Raw genomic sequence first — 14714 nt, 5'->3', positions numbered from 1 at the left:
CAAGCCCCTGCGCCAGACTCGTCCTTGCCGAGCTGTATGTACCCCCGCGCAGCGCCGGGTCAAAACTCCGGGCGCGCCGAAGAGGTGAGCGAGGCGGTGAACACCCCCCGCTCAGCCCTGGCCCAGTGTGAAAGCCCCGGGGCCGCAGAACAGCGGCTCTGGCTCCATGGGAGCCGGGGGGGCTGGGGCCGCTCCGAAACGGCAACGACAACAGCTCCAGCTGTATGGGACGCGATGTGCTGGGACAGGACCTGGGGCCAGCCGGTGGCGCGGCAGGGAATGGTTCTGCGAAGCCCCGTCGAGCCGGGACATGACCGAAGCTGCCGCCCAAAACGAGGGCAAAAACTACCCCCCTTTCCACAGTGAAGTGCAGGGAGCGGGGCCAGGGCCAGGACAGTGTGAGCTGCCAGCAAACGGCAGAGACCTGCACTGTCTGCCTTGAGCAGAGAAGGAGACACACAGCGCCCACCGGGCTCCGACGAGAGACCCCCTGCGGGGGCGATTCTGCAGCTTGCGGTGGGAAGTAACAAAGGCCAAGGCTGAGAAAGACGGCCACACCCTTTGTGCTGAGACAGAACCACTTCTGAGTATGCTCAAAAGAAAGAGAAGAGTACCACAGATGGACAAGTGGACAAATACTAGCTGAGAACTATGGGGGCAGTGCCAGGGTATGCAAAAATGCAAGTAGAAAAGTAACAGCTCAGCTCAAATGGAAATGGGCCAGAGATGTAAAAAACTACAAGAAAGGGCTCTTCAGGTAAAGAAGAAACAAGCAGCAGAAAGTAAAGGAAAATATTGAGCCACTGTTAAATGAGAAAGATGAATTAGTCACCAACAACACTGACAAGGCACAGGTTCTCAACTCTTTCTTCACCTCTGTCTTCCGTTTGGCCCCAGGCCTTGGAAACAAAAGTCCAGGTAGATGCAAACACAGAGCCACTGTCAGTGAAGGAAAAATTGCTTTGTGAACAGGAACTTGACCTTACAAATCAATGAGCCCTGACAATATTTACCTGAGGGTTCTAAGATAGCTTGCTGATGTCATTGCAAGGCTTTTCTCCACACTTTTTAAGAAATCACAGAGATCAGGAAACATCCCAGAAGACTGGAAGAAGGCCAATGTCATCCCCGTCTTTGACAAGGACTTATAGGAGTATCCAGGAAATTACAGGTTAGTAGTCTTACTTCATTCCCTTGTAAAGTTACAAACTGTAGGAGTTGGGTTTCAGGAAGAGTGCCCAACAGCACCCTGGGAGATGTAATTTCCCAAGTACTCCCACACATGGGCAGTAAAATACCCATAGTAATTGGTTGTTAAGGTCACATGGTGTGACGTGTTAACCCATATATAAGCTGTTTTCTGATTTGAATAAAGAGGATTTGGCGGTGAACCTCCACCAAGCTAGCTGGGTCTGTGTAATTTGTTTACTTATTATATTAATAAGCTACAAGTGGCACCTTGAGCATTGGGCACGACCCTGTATCAGGGATGATTAGAAACTGCCTTGTAGCAAGGAAAATTCAGTAGCGTTTGGACAGGTTTGTTTTAAAAACTTGGAACGCTTTTCTCCGAAAAAAAAGCCAGATGTCACATACTGAGCTAAAAGCAGGGAGAGAACATCGTTAAAGAAGGACGTCGGATACCAGTGCTAAAAGGACTGAGACATCGTGTAGGAACGATGTGGGAGCTCCAAGAATCTTGACTACTGTGTACACGAGAGACCTGGCAGGGAAAGCTTTGAAAGAAAGAAAAGGTAAAGCTACAAAGAACTCGAGGTAAGAAGCTGGCATGGGAAGTTAAAATTCAAGGGAAATGATAGAAATAACTAGATCAGGATTCCTGGTAAGCAGACTGCTTAGTGTGACTGCTTGAAAAAAATTTGGAGAGACAGCTCCACAGAAAGCAGAGATAGAAGAAATGGACACTTTAAAAATCTCACAAGGAAACTTAAACTTGTCCACGGAGAAAAACTTTAAACCTCCTATTCCTCTCACGAGCCCTAACAGACGAAGGACTCTCCCAAGACACGGGAGCAGATATAGGGGTAGGAGAGAGCCGCGTGCAAACAAAGAGACCCTAACAAAGGACTTGGGCTGGTTTTTGCGCGGGCAGAAGGAAGCATGTGGCGTGGACCATGTGGTTGCTGGGGAGAGACAGACCTTGAGTCCTCGAGGCGCTGCCGAGCTGCAGCCACGTGGCAGCCACGCCGCAAGTTGGGAGTCACCATCTTGCCCACAGACAGCTTGTAGAGTGTCCGAGCTTGAGGAAACATGCTTAAAACATGTTATTCCGGCAAGCATTGAACCAACAGAGGACAGACCGCTGCCCCTGCGCCGGCTGCCTCTGTGCTGCTGTTAAAAGAGTCTGTCGGGCTCGCTGTGCTCTGCAGAAGCACTGTCCGCAGCACATGGTGGTGCGCAGCAGCGCAGGGCTCTGGGTCCCGCGCAGCCATGGCTCACACCTGACACGGCACAGGTGGGGGGCCGTCATTTTCGCCGGCCCGTGGAGCAGCAGTGCCAAAAGAGGGGCGGAGGCGTGGCAGGACCGGGGCGGCGGCAAGTCGCCGGGAAGCAGCACGCGCTGGGACCTTTCCGGGGGCTGCCCCGCCATTCGCGGGGAGGAGATGGTGTAGCCAAGCCCCTGCGCCAGACTCGTCCTTGCCGAGCTGTATGTACCCCCGCGCAGCGCCGGGTCAAAACTCCGGGCGCGCCGAAGAGGTGAGCGAGGCGGTGAACACCCCCCGCTCAGCCCTGGCCCAGTGTGAAAGCCCCGGGGCCGCAGAACAGCGGCTCTGGCTCCATGGGAGCCGGGGGGGCTGGGGCCGCTCCGAAACGGCAACGACAACAGCTCCAGCTGTATGGGACGCGATGTGCTGGGACAGGACCTGGGGCCAGCCGGTGGCGCGGCAGGGAATGGTTCTGCGAAGCCCCGTCGAGCCGGGACATGACCGAAGCTGCCGCCCAAAACGAGGGCAAAAACTACCCCCCTTTCCACAGTGAAGTGCAGGGAGCGGGGCCAGGGCCAGGACAGTGTGAGCTGCCAGCAAACGGCAGAGACCTGCACTGTCTGCCTTGAGCAGAGAAGGAGACACACAGCGCCCACCGGGCTCCGACGAGAGACCCCCTGCGGGGGCGATTCTGCAGCTTGCGGTGGGAAGTAACAAAGGCCAAGGCTGAGAAAGACGGCCACACCCTTTGTGCTGAGACAGAGCAGGCTGCATTTGCGGCCAGCTGAGCTGAGCCTCCTGCACAGCTCACAGCTACAGCATCATGCTGTGAGCTCCCCTGAGATACCTACAGAGCTAAGTTAACATGTATCTTGTTGTCTTGTATCTTGTTATCTTGAAACCTTTGGTGTGAACGAATGAGAGAAGCTGTGTGGACATGTATGCATGTAGACGTGGAAATACTTCTACACTTGCATAACACAACACTTATTCATTAAAAATCCTCATAAAAATCCTCAGAAAGTGAAGTTGTTGCTTAACCCAAATACACCTAAAACCTTAGGTAGAAAGTTCTAAGCGAATTTGCTTATTACAAGTGCTAAAGGTTGCACTAATGGAGTTACAGAAAGTTATATGAACAGGTTCAATAAAGGGCCTGTTCTGTTATATGCACTGTTCTATAATTTATCATAATACGCGGGATATGTAGGAGTTTGGTTTCAGGAAGAGTGCCAAACAGCACCCTGGGAGATGTAGTTTCCCAAGTACTTCCACACATGGGCAGTGAAATACCTATAGTGATTGGTCACATGGTGTGACATGTTAACCCATATATAAGCTGTTGTCTGATTTGAATAAAGAGAATCTGGCAGTGAACCCCCACCAAGCTAGCCAGGTCCATGTAATTTGTTTACTTATTATATTAATAAGCTACAATGGACCAAATCCTTCTGTAAGCTATCATAAGTCAGATGAAGCACATTACTGGGAAAAGTCAGCCTGGATTCACCGAGGGCAACACATGCTTGAGAAACCTAATCACATTCTGAAACAAAGTAACCTGCCCAGTTGGTGTAGAGTGAGCAATGGATATTGTCTACCTGGATTTTTCCAAGGCTTTCCATACAGTTACCCACAGCTTCCTCCTCCATAAACTGATGCACTGAGGTCTAGACAAGTGATCTGTGCAGTGGGTGGGGAACTGGCTGACAGGCAGAACCCAGAGCATGGCAGTAAACAGCTCCTTTCCAAACTGGCAACCTGTCACAAGTGGGGTCTCCAAATACCGGGCGTAACACTGTTTACTATCCTAATAATTGATCTGGATAATGGGATCGAGTGCACCCAGATGAAGTTTGCCAATGATACCAAACTGAGCAGGGAAGTGGGCACTTTGGAAGGGTGAGAGCCATCCTGCAGGAAGACCTGGATAGGCTGTAAGAGTGGGCTAACAAGAAGCTTATAACGTTCAACAAAGACATATGAAAAAACTTGCACATGGGAAAGCATAATCCAGGAGTGCAACACAGGCTGGGATCTACCTGGCTGGGTAGCAGCTCTGTGGAAAAGGACCTGGTGGACAAGCCGGTCAATATAAGTGAACAGCATACTGCTGTGGCAAAGCAAGTCAACAGCATGCACCATCAAGGGCATCACCAGCAGAGATAAAGAAGGCATTGTCGCACTCTACTCAGCACTTGTCACACAACACCTGGAATACTGTGTTCAGTTTTGGTCCCTGCTATGCAAAATAGATGTGGACAGGCTGGAGAGGGCCCAGAGAAGGACCACAAAGAAGATGAAAGGACTGAGAATCCTGGCACATGGAGAAAGGCAGTTCTCTCACCCTTTCTCAAAGCTTTGTTCAGCCTCAAAGAAAGAAGGCATAGGGAAGACTTTATCACCCTGTTCCAGTATTTAAAGGCGGTTGCAAAGATGATGGAGATCCCTTTTACAATGGCTCACATGGAAAAGACAAAGGGTAATGGGTACAAGTTACTCCTGGGGAGATTACAATTGGACACAAGAGGAACATTTTTCACAATGAAAACAATCAGCTATTGGAATAATTTCACTGGGGAAGTGGTGGATTCCCAAACATTAGACACGTCTAAGATTCAGCTGGCCAGAGTACTGGGCCATCTTGTCTAGACTGTGCTTTTGCCATGAAAGGTTGGTTGGACCAGATGATCCTTGTGGTCCCTTCCAACCTGCTATTCTATGATGAATAAGAGCATTGATTTTCAATCTTTGTCATTCAAAGAAGAATTTGCAGTAAAATTCCTTACCTTTCTGTACGGGAATTGATCTGAATTGGACAATATATTTTCATGCATTTTCAGAAAGTTTGGATAGAGTTTCGCAGATGACTGTATTCAGGTATCAACACACTCAGCCAGTGTGTCCCTAAGCAGCCTTTAGTGGGCAGTCCTTGCTCTTTACCTGATTCATGTGGCACTCCCACTCTTTATTTCTTAAAAAAAATGTGATCTGGAAATGCAAAGACACCAAAACCACCATGCTAGATAAATCATAGTATTTCCCAGGACTATGTTCTTACAAACATACAGGATTTATAGTTCAGAGCTAGCACAATCAGTTTTACCTTACCTAGACTTATATTTCTCTGCTTCCCTTCCTTAAAGTATATTTACAAAATTGAAACAAGAAACTTAACAGGAATATGAGATGGTTTTTTCCCCCATATGACTCCTCTACCGAATCACATCTCACGTTGCCCTATCACCCATATGGGACATTTCCTTCCTTCTAGGACAAACAGTTGAGCAAAGTAAAGTTCTTTCCTGCAGAAGTCAGCCTAGTTTCCTGAAGCTCGGCAAGTTCCCCAGGGTCTTATTTATAAACTTACTTTGTTCTGCTTCTGGCAAAATAATGGATGTTCCCACTGATTTCCCTGCAGAGTAATTTGGCTGAAGACTTTTCCTAAGACTGTAGCACTAGTTGTTCCCACTTTGGTGGGCACTATCAAGGCTAATGGTCATTTATCACTCCTGCTCCAGGCTCCAATAGCCTGAGGCATCCCATGATAAAGCAACTGAATCAGAATTCATAAACCGAATGCTGAAATTACATAAATAAAATAGTTTCCAAACCAACTCTCACTTCTTGCTCAAGCAGTTTCTGCAAAATCAAGCATTTTCAGAAGAAAAATTTCCCCTCACTGAGGCAAATAATCCTCCGTGATATTTATTTTGACATAGAAGTTTGTGCAGCCAAACAAATGAGATTAGAAATCAAACCTTACTTAGAATGATACTCTTATCACAATACAGCAGCATTCTGAAGACATAAGCTACAGATTTTTTTCCTTCCTTCGGATGTGTTATTTCTAAGGGCTTGAAAAAAGGAACACCACAACATTTTTGATGTAAAAAACATTGAAGATTCAGTCAAAACACTTTAAAACTGTCAACAAAATTTTTAAATAGAATGAAGAAAAATAAGTACTTCACTGGACACAGAGGAAAACACTTGACTACAAAGTTCTTACGAATGCTACCGAGCTTTCCTTGGCTTCTACCAAGTAAAAGGACCTCTTTTCCTTAACCTGAACTAGAGGTGTATAGGGGCAGAAATGGAGGTTTTGAGGCAGGAATTGAAGAGCTGAAGTCAGGAAAAAGATCATGAGAAGAACTTTCCCTCTTCTTTCACTTCTGTGAACTGAAAATTGCTTTTGTGCAAATGGTTGTTGTCTTGTCACTAGACACAAATCTATGGAAAACGAATACTCAAAGATATTATTTGAACAAATTCTCTCCCAAACAATGACCAGCAACTATCAAAGACATTTATAGAGAGAAGGATCATAACAAACGTCCACTGGGATAACTCTCCCATTCATATCATTTAAGGGAATGACACCACATAGAGCCCACAGAAGTGAAGTTCCACTATCCATCTCTTTTCTGTGACTGTAATGACAACCCAGAGGAGTGTGTTGATCCTGCATATGTTCTTATCCTGATCTTGTTATCTCTGAACTGGAAGCTCAAATACGGAAAAAAAAAAGAACATCTTACAACACTAACTCCAATACTACCACATTTGTAACTTTAAAAGAAAAACCTGTGGCATAAAGACAGAAACATCAGACAAGGTTTCATGAACTAAATAGCAAAGCTTAAGAGAGCTCTGCTATTCCACTATCCCCAAATAAGTTTTTTTACAAGGAAAATGCTATCTATTCTAGAACCTAGGACTGTATTCTGACTCAAATACACACTGAAAACTGTAAATCTGTTGTCGTTAGATATGTAGAATGAAGATTTTAGAACCTTTTATTGGGGAATATTTGTGTAACCCTCAGACCGGCTGATGATTCCTCAAAATCCAGCCACTTCTGCAACCACAACAGACTCATCCTCTGCCAGAAGCACTGGCTTGGCTTAAAGAAGTTTCACAGCTATTCTGAATTTGATCGCTCTTTGCAAAGAACAGTCTGATGATTCACCTACAGCAAAGAAGTTCTTGCTACATCTTTTCTTGTTATCGCAGATCCTGACCTAGTTTTTCTTGTTTCAAAACAGAACCAAAGCACATCTAATGCTCCCTGCAATAGAAGTTCTCATCAGTTAATCTATTTCAGGTCCTCTTACAGTTCTTTGGAGTCAGGCTGTAGCTTAGGCAGGTTAAGTATATTATGTACTATTTTGTGTATGAATACTAATGTTTGTTAGGGGCCCCAATACAAGATTAGAGATAGATTAAAAAAAATATGGAACTATTTCACATACAGTAAAAGACTTAACGGCATCTACTGTAAAAAACACAGATACTGTTGCAAGTCAAAGTGATTGCTTTGCCAGAAAATTACAGACCAAACTGAAATTGAAATTCTTGCCTGAAGAATGGAGGAAAGCGCATGCACATGCACACACAAATGCTGCCTTTTCTCTTCCTTCCACCTGAGCCCCCACTGCTGTTAAGTGCCTAAGCATTTGTAGGGATGATCCCTAACAAAGTCTCTCAGAACTGGTAACGCAGTACACATGCCTTTGCACAGAAAGGTCAGAAACCAAGCAATAAGCTTTCATAATTTCTCTTTTCAATTATAAATGGAAGCAGATATAAGAAATAGATGTTTCAGAAAGCTTGAATGTGCTGTTATATCAGAATACTACGGGATATCAAACATTTCCCTTTCCACCTCAGATTACATAAAAATACCAATACTCAATTTCCCACATAAATGGCCTGTTTCATTTTTAAAAGCTTGATTTTTTTTATTCTCTGTGTGTTTTTGTACTTTTTTTTATCCTGTTTCCTCACAGTGTTCTCTTTATGCTGGGAAACACTGGGGGTCTTTTGGCCTTGGCGGGATGGTGCAAAGACGATCTCTCTGAACACTTCCTGGCAGGCAACTGAAGCAAAGGAGGGTAAATTGTTCCATGGGAAAATGAAAAGGGGACTTTAGAATGGACTAGACACACAGCTGGCAATCAAATGACAGATGGCAAAAACCAACACCACTGCATTGGTTAATTTTCATTTTTGACTCCTTGCTTATGCATTAGTGTAGCAATAACCACCCTCACCTCAATACCACGAGATAAGGATATATGACAACAATTTCTGATTGGGGGAAACAAGGCAAAAGTTCTCACTAAGCTAAGTCAGGCCTTTTTCTTCTTTTATTTTTTTTCCACAAAGAACACACTGAAAAGCCTTTCTTGTCACATTCTTTAACAGCAAGGCTTTCATTAGCAGGCAATTCTCACCAAGTACTTGCAGAGATGGTGAATGCATAGCTCACCTTGATTTGGGCAACTCTCTTTGGGGTGTCCTTGTGTGACAGCTACAGACACTGTACACTTCAGGATCCTGTCTCCACAGACCAAACAAAAATTCACGTGTTCTTTAAAATTTGAGCTGTCATATTCTTCACGATGACAGTGGTGAGACACTGGAACAGGTGGATGTTCTATTTCTGGAAGTGTTCAAGGTTAGGCTGGATGAGGCTTTGAGCAACCTGGTCTAGTGGAAGGTGTGCCTGTCCATTGCAGGGGGTTGCAACTAGATGATCTTTAAGGTCCCTTCCAGCCCAAAACATTCTGCGATTCCATGATTATCAGGAGCAAATGTTTTAAATGCAATAACATTTTGAAAGTTGGTTCTATACAGTTAAATTATTAGATTTAAGGGCTTTATATTCATCTTATGGAGATTTTACAAGTCATGTTCTAATACCTTCTGGTAAGCAGAAAAAAACCTGCCCCTGCCATCTCCCCCAAAAAAGATGCATTTATAAATTTCCAGAAACACATAGGTGATACATGTGAACTGATGTTAAGGTAGAAAGCATGTTTCTATACCAAAACATGTAATTTCTCCTATTGGGCAAATCAAAGCAAGACAAGGCTTGCATAAATCTTCCTATTACGCTTATCACTCTAAATAGGAGATGCTTTTAAAAAATTCCACATTGGTCAGTATTTCTGTAAAGCTCACTTTTTTTTTTTTTTTGAGGGAACTGCTTAGTAGCACTTGCTAGTTGAGTCTAGTTAGGGTTTTTTTCCATCTCTTCCAAAAATGTAGAATAAATACAACTGGATCTAGTGCTGGTCATTATGCAGCAGGAAACAACAGAATAGTTAATATGTATTAATGCAAGTGTGACAGATATGACTGTTGAGTGATGTCTAGAGGGATTGCTTGCTCAGTGTTTGTGAAACTGAAAGGAACTTGGCAACAGTCCCTAGTAAGCAAGAAGTCCTTAAATTAATATTGCCCAGTTGCAGAACTCAGGCAACTGAAATCATCTCAGTTCACAGGCAGCATTGTGCACAGATTGTTCAATTTAGACAATTCTGTATATTCCGGTGTTTCTTTTTCCCCTTTTAACAGGCATGGCTTTCTTTAGGCAACCTAAAATGCTGAGCGATGCAAGTAACCAACCAGTTACCACACATGTTGCCTAACAGCAATTTTGAAATTAAGGAAAAGCATTGCAGTTTTGTAATAAATAAAGTGATAGACAAACAGATATGATCAAAGAAATTCAGAACTCACAAATGTTCTCTTCACTTATGGATTATTAATGAAGGGGAAAAAATGAATAAGTAAATAACTAGTCATACTTCTGCCTGGCGTGAATGAAGCCATTCAAGTACTCACAATTTATAACAGAAACACCAACAAGCAGCATCACTTAACTACAGCATCACTTCCAAATGCCACCATAATTAGGCTAGAAATGCTGTTCTTTGAGTCATGAATAGGATGTGCTTGGCCTTGTTTTCTATATAGGATCATGCCATCCAAGTGCAGGCAGCAGCATTTATTGAGAAATTCACTGAAAGATAATATATGATTATAAAAGGGATTCATGTAAGTTTAGTTAAGAGCAACTTCAGACATTATTTTCAATTACTGAGATAAAATCATGGCTTCTCTCAGGAGGAAAAAAGGAAAGTTTTTCCTATATACTACATAGAGCATATGAAAGCTTTAAGAATAGCCCACATTCACAAACAGTATCAGCTTCTTACTAATATTCTTTAGCTCTGCTTTTCCCTCCCTCAAATAATTTTCCTATTATTTTCAACATTTTGTTTGATCGATTAATAAAAAGTAGGTTTCCCGCTGCAGATAACAAGTCACAGAATTCCCTTTACATTGAATATGTTTACCCTGCTCTCAAGAATACTAACTGATAGCTTCATTTTTTTTCACCAAATCTGCAGGGCTCTCTGGCCAAGCATCAAATTTTTCTGCACCAAACTCCTCATTGGTTTCAGAGAGCATAAGGATAACAGCAGGACACATGCACAAAATTCTAGTCCTCCTTAATTTGTGTGAGGATCTGCAGTTAATTAACCAGGAAGTCTCTGTTAACTTACATTAAAAAACAAAACCAAAACTTTACCAACTTGTCTTGAAAGGCTGCAGGTCTGGAGAAAAGCACCACCTTCAGCCCCTCTGAATTCACTATCAAACAGGTTAGCGTCCTTATTTAACATCCTCCTCTGATGTGAGAGAATATGTCTACACTGTCTACTTTAGACATATAACTCTGCTATGACTTAACCTTGTCATTGTAGGGTTCCTACGCACTCAGAAAATGCTCACAACACCTGAAGCCAGCAATTCAGAACCCAAGGGGTTGTACAACACTCACTGCGTAAGCTCCTAATTCTTGCACTTATGTTACGTGCTCAGAGCAAGCACTACTCTCCAAAAATTTCAGCGCAGCACCACGCTTCGTGCACACTGTATGTATGAAGAGAATCCCTTTGCTAACTCAGCCTTGCCGCCTCATTTCATTACCTGCACCTCCATGAGTAAGAAAAATAAATCTACCTGTGCGTTATGCCTCTTTGGGCAACAGAAAACCTCAGGAGTTCAAGAGCAGAATGTATACAGAAATAAAGAAACTATATTTATTTTCTTCGGCACAGAAACCTGGAGACATGTCATGGACATATATCAGTCCCCTTAAGATAACTACTTGTTATCTTAAGTTGACAGTACAATCTTGTTACTCTCCCATCAGACCACTGTTGGACTCACGCACAGCAGACCTGCAGCTCCAGAGCAGTCTAGCCCTTCTAATACATTTCATTCATCTTCCAAGGTACACTTTATTAGCTTAGGAATAAAAATAAAATAATCTATATTGCAAATAGTAGAGTCACTAATACTACACAGATCTTTTAAAGGTAAAATAGGAAAGCACGTATGGCAGAACATTTAAGGCCTTACTAGACTGAGAAAAAAAGCCCACCTCTGTTGAGAAAGTACCATCTGTACCCTTTTAAAGACAAAACCAGAAGTTTTCTAGTCATAAGCTCTCACAAAATTATTGGTTGATCACCTGCTGTCTTACTGTACATCAAGCTGTTTTTCCAGCAGGATTTTTCACTTACATTGCCCAAATGAATGTCTCTCTAAAAATAAAAAAAAAATAGTCACTTGCAAATAACTCCCTAATCTGCCATCCTTTCAATAGGACTGAAGTGCTCTTCACAGACATAGTACACAAGCATCTTGAATTAGCGGGGAACTATTTTTAAATACATGAAGGATAAGATACAAAATTAGTTTCATGGGGAATGAGAACCTGAGATTATTTACTTTCCCTTAATTACTTTGACTCACCACTCATTTAGCTTTCCAGTAGTACTACCTATTTCACACTCAAATTTTGAGTGTGAAACTAGAGACATATGAGTAGGTTTTTTGAACATTAAGATTACGGATCTTAATGATACATAACCACATTTCTCAAATTGACTTACCCACATAAAAAATAATTACATATACTGCATGGTAAAAATATCCCTTTCTTTGGAACAACTCCTTCAAAGTAAAGATTCCTACATAAAAGCAAGAATCTTTTTTTGTGCAAAAAAAGAAAATTCTGACAACTGTACAAAACTGTTATACTTAAAAGGCATGATAGCCTCTTATACTACTGAACTGATATAATGTAAGGAGCAAAACAGATATTATTATTTGAAAATTACTTTTGAGAGCAAGGAATTCAGGTGACAGGAAAGCCTGCCTGAGTCCTGAACTCAAGAGAGGGAGCCTGAGTTTCTAAGCCTTTGAACAAAAAGAAATTAAGTGTGGCCATACAGCACTATTGGGCTACATCCATTACCCATCTTTGCTTCTTATGACATGGGCACATTTCTATCACTTGCACAGGATACAAAAAAGGAAAGCTAGAGTAGTCTTCAGTCCTATCCCTGTAGAAATAAATTAATTAGAATTTTTAGGACAGAGCAACATAATACAAAATAGCAAGAAAAGTAAGTAAAAAGGATGAAGGGAGCAAAGAGCAGGAAAGTTACAGAGAGGACGGTGCACTAAACAGAAAACACCACACCTGAAATATAAAAGAAATGAAGGCTGCAGTAGAAAGACAGGGAACAGAGAGAAACAAAGAGGAGAGAAAGGAGAGCTATAAAAATTAAAAGAGAGAATGTAAGACAAAAAGCGATAGGGAGATAGGCATACAGAAGGGACTCCTTAAAACTTTAAAAAACAAAACAAAATAAAACAAACCCACAAAACCAAAAGAAGCCCTACGAGCAACCACAACTCTACGTTCACCCCCAAAAATTCCTCTAGAAACCAGAGCTGGAACAAAAGTAAGTGAAATTAATTTCACTGGCTAATGAAGCTTCATTTGATTCTGACAGCTCAGGGCTCAGTCCTGTCTCTGACAAGCAATGGGACTTCTTAGCAGAACTTCTCAGCTCACATGGGATTAAGACTGAGCTGAAGCAGTGCTTGAATGATTTTCTGCACTGAAACACCTGAGATACTGCACACTATAGCATCAGCACTGGATGTGTAAGGATGACTAGCCCTTACTAGGTAAGAAAATGAGGAGGGAGAAAACCCATTAGAGTACTATATGCAGCAGCACATACTACTGCCACCATGTACAGGAAGTAATGACTTCTCTCCCTGAGTTAACAAGCAAATTATTATGTTATAAACTACTAATAATTCTTCTTTCAGCTGTCAATGACTAATTTATCTTTAAAACAAATGGTCTGGTAAAGAAATTACCAAAGGAATCACCATGAAGCAAAAGTGGATTTTCTGAAGGCTTTCTAGGAAAGATGGTAAGAAACTTTGGGTTCCACTTCCCACCAGTGGGAATATTGCACTGTTCCAACAAAACAACCACTGGAGTGGAGAGAAAGAAGTAGGAGAGATCCTGAAAAGAATTTATCAAATTGCTTATGAGAATATAATGAATATTAACAGAAGACAGTACAAATTCTCCTGAAAATTGAGTATTCCTGAGGTTTGGATCCCTTCTTCTAGGCTGTCAAGGTTGCTAGGGAATTTCACAGTTAATGGTGTATTTCCATATGAATGTATGAAGAAGGGGGGAGGGTTTGCAAAACTGAATCTTAAGCATGGAGTTTTCTTTGTGCTTCAGAGAGAAGAATATGATGTTCTTGTAAAGCTGAAATAAGAAGCTTTCATATTTAACTACAGATTATCAAAGATTTTTAGTAGAAAAACGTACACAGAAAATGTTTGAAGAGGCACTGTGAGGAAGAACTTGCTTCTCTTACTATGGTTAGTAGGAAGGCACCAGACTTGCCATAACACACACTGTAAGGACAACAAGTATTCCTCAAACAACAGCAGCTTTGTTCTGCTTTACCAGATAAAAGCAACAAGTTTATTTTGCTTTAAACAGATTATGTCCATTTTTCATAAACTATTTAGAAAGCACATTGCTGTGGGCTTCCCAATGACAAATACACTGAGGCACCAGCAAGTGACAACATACTTTGTACTCTTTGACATGGATGAAAGAATTCAATTCAATTTTTGGTTTTTTCTATCTGGAAAGAGAAACATCTAAGAAAAGTATTTTTTAGCCCTACTTCCTGAGAATGAAGCTTAAGCAATGCTCTGTCTGCATCTTTATCTGTTTCTCCTCCCTTCTCTTTGCTAACTTTGGGTAACATTGGTCAAGAACAACCAAAACTGACAGAGGGCTGAGTTCTCTCATTTTAATGAAAATAAGTGGATGATTAAAGAACGAAAATAATAAACATTATTAAGTGAACAAATAATAAACAAATGCTAGGTACTTAACCTTGCATCAGAAAATCCATGGAACATTCACCACTAAATGAAAACCTGCAGAAAACAAGGTAAGGTTGGCGCCATGCTCACATCACCATCACCATTTACCTGGTTATTTTCCCCATCCTTTAGTATTCAAAGCATCCCAACTCAAGCTAGGTTTATTGACTGCAAGCATACAGT

At 42.1% G+C, this 14714-nt stretch overlaps 1 protein-coding gene across 7 annotated transcripts in view; it reads right to left on the bottom strand.

The window, feature by feature from the left end:
- Positions 1 to 14714, bottom strand: part of ENOX1 (ecto-NOX disulfide-thiol exchanger 1) — a 364884-nt gene that overhangs the window by 334985 nt on the left and 15185 nt on the right. The window lies entirely within an intron of this gene.

This window comes from Manacus candei, unplaced genomic scaffold (assembly GCF_025592945.1).
Source record: "Manacus candei isolate 608988 ecotype Guabito, Panama unplaced genomic scaffold, ASM2559294v1 h1tg000014l, whole genome shotgun sequence".
Taxonomy (NCBI): Eukaryota; Metazoa; Chordata; class Aves; order Passeriformes; family Pipridae; genus Manacus; species Manacus candei.
The sequence above is the reverse complement of the archived record's forward strand: the minus strand, read 5'-3'. Positions and strand labels throughout refer to the sequence as shown.